General features: G+C 35.6%; 1 non-coding gene across 1 annotated transcript; it reads right to left on the reverse strand.

Moving 5' to 3' along the window:
- Nucleotides 1-6,095: 6,095 nt before the first annotated feature.
- Nucleotides 6,096-6,233, reverse strand: LOC112808477 (U4 spliceosomal RNA). Its single transcript, XR_012377394.1, has one exon. It is a non-coding gene; the product is annotated as a U4 spliceosomal RNA (small nuclear RNA).
- Nucleotides 6,234-6,892: the final 659 nt, after the last annotated feature.

Raw genomic sequence — 6,892 nt, forward strand, 5'->3', positions numbered from 1 at the left:
AGGTGTAGGGTTAGGTTGTGTATTTGAGACCTTTCTTGTTTCTTGAGGAAGGCTTATATTGCTTGGAAGAACAAATATTGTTAAGATGTCAAAGCTACCTAGAGGAATCTACACATTTAATGCAATCACTATCAAAATACCATCAACTTTTTCAAAGAAAAGGAACAAATAATCCTAAAATTTGTATGGAACCAGAAGAGACCCCGAATAGCCAGAGGAATGTTGAAAAGAAAAGCAAAGCTGGTGGCATCACAATTCTGGACTTCAAGCTCTATTACAAAGCTGTAATCTGAAGGGGTATGTGCACCCCAATGTTTATAGCAGCACTGTCCATAATAGCCAAACTGTGGAAAGAGCCAAGATGTCCATCGACAGATGAATGGATAAAGAAGATGTGGTATATATACACAATGGAATATTATGCAGCCATGAAAAGGAATGAGATCGTTGCCATTTGCAACGACGTGGATGGAACTGGAGGGAGTTATGCTGAGTGAAATAAGTCAATCAGAGACAGACATGTATCATATGATCTCAGTGATATGAGGAATTCTTAATCTCAGGAAACAAACTGAGGGTTGCTGGAGTGGTGGGGGGTGGGAGGGATGAGGTGGTTGGGTGATGGACACTGGGGAGGGTCTGTGCTATGGTGAGCGTTGTGAATTGTGTAAGGCTGTTGAATCACACACCTGTACCTTGGAAACAAATAATACATTGTATGTTAAAAAAAAAAAGAAAGAAGAAGATAGTAGGAAGGGAAATATGAAGGGGGGAAGTTGGAGGGGGAGATGAACCATGGGAGACTATGGACTCTGAGAAATAAACTGGGGTTCTAGAGGGGAGAGGGTGGGGGGATGGAATGGCCTGGTGATGGGTATTAAAGAGGGCACGTATTGAATGGAGCACTGGGTGTTATATGCAAACAATGAATCATGGAACACTACATCAAAAACTAATGATGTAATGTATGGTGATTAACATAACATAATAAAATAAAATTTAAAAAAGAAAATAAAATGACTTCTACCCAGGGCACAGAACAGAAGCACTAGACAAAAATGCCCCTCTCCTAGACTATCCTTAAAGAGATATATTTTCATTCTTTAAAAGCTGCTGCCTGAGAGTCCAGCTTCCAATCTAGATGCTCCATCTAGATGCTGACTGAGAGCCACACATTAACAAAATGAAGGATAAAAATCATATGACCATCTCAATAGATATGGAAAAAACATTTTAAAATATTCAACATCCATTCATGATGAAAACTCTCAACAAAATGAATATAAAGGAAATGTACCTCAACATAATAAGGGCCACCTATGACAAGCCCACACCTAACATCACACTCAACAGTGACCGGATGAAACCTTTTCCTCTAAGATGAAGAACAAAACCAAGGATGCCCATTCTTACCATTTTTTTCAACATGCTACTGGAAATCCTAGTCAGAGAAATTAGGCAAGAAAAATGAAAGACATCAGTCAATGTGATATAACACATCAAGAGAAAGGATAAAGACCGTATGATCATTTCAATAGACACAGAAAAAGCATTTGACAAAGTATAACATCCATTCATGATAAAAACCCTCTGCAAAGTAGGTTTAGAGGGAATATACCTCAATATAATAAAGGCCATATATGAAAAACCCACAGCTAACATCATACTCAATGGGGAAAAACTGAAAGCTTTCCCCCTAAGATCAGGGACAAGATAAGGATGTCCATTCTCACCACTTTTATTCAACATGGTACTGGAAGTCCTAGCCACAGCAATTAGACAACAAAAAGGAATAAAAGGCATCCATATTGGTAAGGAAGAAATAAAACTTTCAAAATTTGAAGATGACATGATACTATATATAGAAAACCCAAAAGACACCACCAAAAAACTACTAGAATTGATAAATGAATTCAGTGAGGTCACAGTATACAAAAATCAATGTACAGAAATCCGCTGCACTTCTATACACTAATAATGAAGTGAGAGAAAGAGAAATTAAGAAAACAATCCCATTTACAATTGCACCAAAAATAAGATAACTAGGAATAAACTTAACCAAGGAAGTGAAAGACCTGTATTCTGAAAACTATAAAACACCGATTAAAGAAATTGAAGATGACACAAACAAATGGAAAGACATTCTATGCTCATGGACTGGAAGAACAAATATTGTTAAAATGTCCATACTACCCAAAGCAATCTACACATTTAATGCAATCCCTATCAAGATACCAATAGCATTTTTCAGAGAACAAGAACAAATAATCCTAAAATTTGTATGGAGCCACAAAAGATCCCAAATAGCCAAAATAATCTTACAAAAGAAAAACAAAGCTGATGGTATTACAATTCCAGATTTTAAGTTATACTACAAAGCTACAGTAATCAAAACAGTACGATACTGGCATAAAAATAGACACATAGGTCAATGAAACAGAACAGAAAACCCAGAAATGAACCCACAACTATATGGTTAACCAATCTTTGACAAAGCAGGAAAGAATATCCAATGGGAAAGAGACAGTCTCTTCAATAAATGGTGTTGGGAAAACCGGACAGCAATATGCAGAAGAATGAAACTGGACCACTTTCTTACACCATATACAAAAATAAACTCAAAATGGATTAAAGACCTAAATGTGAGGCCTGAAACCATAAAAATCCTAGAAGAGAGCATAAGCAGTAATTTCTCTGACATCAACTGTAGCAATATTTTTCTAGATATGTCTCCTGAGGCAAGGGAAATAAAAGGAAAAATAAAGTATTGGAACTATATGAAAATAAAAAGCTTCTGCACAGCAAAGGAAACAATCAACAAAACTAAAAGGCAACCTACTGAATAGGAGAAGATATTTGCAAATGATATATCTGATAAAAGGTTAGCATCCAGGATATATAAAGAATTTATACAACTCAACATCCAAAAAAAAAAAAAAACCAACCCACAAATAATGCAATTAAAAACTGGGCAGAAGACATGAAAGATATTTCTCCAAAGAAGACAGACAGACAGACAGACACAGGAAAGTTGCTTAACATCACTCAATATCAGGGAAACACAAATCAAAACTACAATGAAAGACCACCTCACACCTGTCAGAATGGCTGAAATAAAAAATGCAAGAAACAACAGGTGTTGGCAAGGATGTGGAGAAAAAGGAACCTCTTATACTGTTGGTAGGAATGCAAACTGGTGCAGCCACTCTGGAAAATGGTACAGAGATTCCTCAAAAATTTTAAAATAGAACCACCCTACAATCCAACAATTACACCACTGGGTGTTTACCCAAAGAATACAAAAACACTAATGCAAAGGGCTACATGCACCCCTATGTTTATTGCAGCATTGTTTACAACAGCAAACTATGGAAGCAGCCCAAGTGTCCGTCAACTGATGAACAGATAAAGATGTGTCTCACACACACACACACACACACACACACACACACACACACACACAGGAATATTATTCAGTCATAAAAAAGAATTAAATCTTGTCATTTGCAAAGCCATGGATGAAGCTAGAGAATATAATGCTAAGTGAAATAAGCCAGTCCAAGAAAGACAAATACCATATGATTTCACTTATTTGTGGAATTTAAGAAACAAAGCAAATCATCTTAGGGAAAAAACAGAGGCAAACCAAGAAACAGACTCTTAACTACAGAGAACAAACTGATGGTTACCAGAGGGGAGGTGGCAGGATGGGTGAAATATGTGATAGGGATTAAGGAGTACACCTGTCATGATGAGCACTGGGTTACTAAAATAAGAACTTAAAAATAAAAAGAGAAAAATCATAAGAAAGAGAAAATACATTTACAGTACTTACCAAAATAAATCCACATATGAGTGGACCCATGAAGTTCAAACCCATGTAGTTCAAGGGTTAGCTATATTTGTTGTAAGAATCAGGTCACTAGAAAACCCAGAAATGAACCCACAAACATATGGTCAATTAATCTTTGACAAAGGAGGAAAGAATATCCAATGGGAAAAAGACAGTCTCTTCAATAAATGGTGTTGGGAAAACTGAACAGCAACATGCAAAAGAATGAAACTGGACCACTTTCTTACACCACACACAAAAATAAATTCAAAATAGATGAAAGACCTAAATGTGAGACAGGAAACCATCAAAATCTTAGAGGAGAACACAGACAGTACCCACTCTGACATCAGCTATAGCAACTTCTTACAAGATATGTCTCCTCAGGAAAGGGAAACAAAAGCAACAATAAACTCTTGGGACTTCATCAAGATAAAAAACTTCTGGGTAATGGGTTTTAAGGGGGCAACTTGTGTAGAGCACTAGGTGTTACATGTAAGTGATGAATCACTAAATTCTACTCCTGAAACCAGTATTACCCTATATGTTAATTAACTAGAATTTAAATAAAAATTTGAAAAAAATAATAATAATTTGGTAAAGTAAAAAAAAAAGATAAAGACCTTCTGCACAACGAAGGAAACAATCAACTAAACTAAAAGGCAACCTTTGGGAGGGGGAGAAGATATTTGCAAATGACATATCTGATAAAGGATTGGCATCCAAAATCTATAAAGAACTTATAAAACTCAACACCCCAAAAACAAATAATCCAGTTTAAAAATGGGCAGAAGGCATGAACAGACATTTTTCCAAAGAGGACATACACATAAAAAGATTTTTGTATTAGGGAAATACAAATCAAAACTACAATAAGACACCACCTCACACCTGTCAGAATAGCTAAAATTAACAACACAGGAAACAACAGGTGTTGGTGAGCATTCAGAGAAAGGGGAACCTTCTTACACTGTTGGTGGGAATGCAAACTGGTGCAGTCACTCTAGAAAACAGTATGGAGTTTCCTCAAAAACTTAAAAATAGAACTACCCTACAATCCAGCAATTACACGACTGGGTATTTACTCAAAGGATACAAAAATACTGATTCTAAGGGACACATGCACCCCAATGTTTACAGCATCATTATAAACAATGGCCAGATTATGGAAAGAGCCCAAATGTCCATCGACTGATGAATGGATAAAGAAGATATGGTATATATACACCATGGAATATTACTCAGCCATAAAAAAAGAAAGAAATCTTGCAATTTGCAATGAGGAGAACGGAGCTAAAGAATGTTATGCTAAGCGAAGTAAGTCAGAGAAAGACAAATACCATATGATTTCACTCATATGTGGAATTTAAGAAACAAAACAAATGAACATAGAGGGGAAGAACAGAAAGACAAACCAAGAAACAGACCCTTAACTATAGAGAATAAACTGATGGTTATGAGAGGAGAGGTGGGGGGATGGGTTAAATGGATGATGGGGATTAAGGAGGGTACCTGGGATGAGCACCAGGTATTATATGTAAGACCTGAATCACTAAATTCGACACCTGAAATGAATATTACACTGTATTCTAACTAAATAAAAACTTTTTAAAAATCAGGTCACATTTTTAATGAAGAACATCCCACATTTTAGATTTGGCTGGCTGCATTCTCATGGTATTGTTTAACTTGTCTATCTCCGTCTTTTATGTAAAGTACTAATTATATCTATGGGCTGAATTAGATTCAGGTTTAATTTAGAGGATTGGGCAGAAATATTTCATAGATGATATTGTATACATTCTATTATATCAAATCAGGAAGTACATGATATCTGACTGTTTCACCATCAGCTAAAAAAAAATATAGATGATTATTGCCTAAATCCATTGTTTCATTAGGGGTAGCAACAACGGTGATTCTTAAAATTCTGACTTTTTTTTTAATTGAGGTATAACTGGCATACAACTTTATATTAGTTTCAGGTGTATGGTATAATGATTCAGTATGTGTATATATTGCAAAATAATCACCACACTAAATCTAAATTCTAACATTTTTAATACTGGAATTCTTCCATAAAGAAAAACTTTCCCTCACCAACTATTCAGTTATCTTATTAAATTGATATAAGAAAGACAAGTTAAATGCTTTAGTTATCAATTTTCAAAATGATGAGTTAGTAAACAAGCAACCTACAGTTATGTCCAATACTTCCTTTTTAAGTTTCATTATAAACTCGTGGATTTCTATATATTTAAGATGTTTCATTCCATTACAGAAAATTCTAATGGAAACTTATGATAAAAAGCATTTTAGACTAGTGGGAAAAGTTTTCAATTAGCAATAATCGCACCCCGGATAAACCTCATTGGCTACGATACTGCCACTGCGCAAAGCTTAGACCAGTGGGAAAGGATGGACTAGCTAATAAATAGTGGTGGGTCAATGAACTATCTCTCAGGATAAAGGATATACAGTAGCATACTGGTAAATGCATTCTTTTGGGAAACAAAAGAATGAATAGTTGGAATTTTAGCCTATTAAGCTAGCTCAGTATCTACCAAGTGATATTAAGAGTACATGTAAAAGCACTTAGCATGGTGCCTAGTACAAATGCTTAGTAAGTCATGTATGTGCATGTGGCTGTGTGTGTGGATGTTGTGTGGATGTGTGTATACGTGCATGCCCATACGTGCATGCACAGTGATGTGCTGCTAAATGTTAAAAACTGGCTCCATAGGAAAAGAAATAGTTCTGACTTGTAGTGTTTGTCAATTTCCATTATATAAACACTCCTAGCATAGATGATTTCATGCCACCAATGTAATGTCACTACATCCAGAGTTGGGGACAAACGTACACAACTCATTCTCACTAGCCACTGTGAGCTGTCTCCTGCATACCACTGAATATTACCCATAGAGTCATACATTATAAAATTCAATTATTTTGTGTATATGCGAACACATGTTTACATGCATATGTGTGTGCACGTGTCCATATATGCATGTATATAAAACCAAAACACACATAAAAAGACCGGGAGAGATATCCAAT

The sequence above is a fragment of the Callorhinus ursinus genome, unplaced genomic scaffold (genome assembly GCF_003265705.2).
Source record: "Callorhinus ursinus isolate GAN/ISIS: 27379988/994484 unplaced genomic scaffold, GSC_fseal_2.0 scaffold707, whole genome shotgun sequence".
Classification (NCBI taxonomy): Eukaryota; Metazoa; Chordata; class Mammalia; order Carnivora; family Otariidae; genus Callorhinus; species Callorhinus ursinus.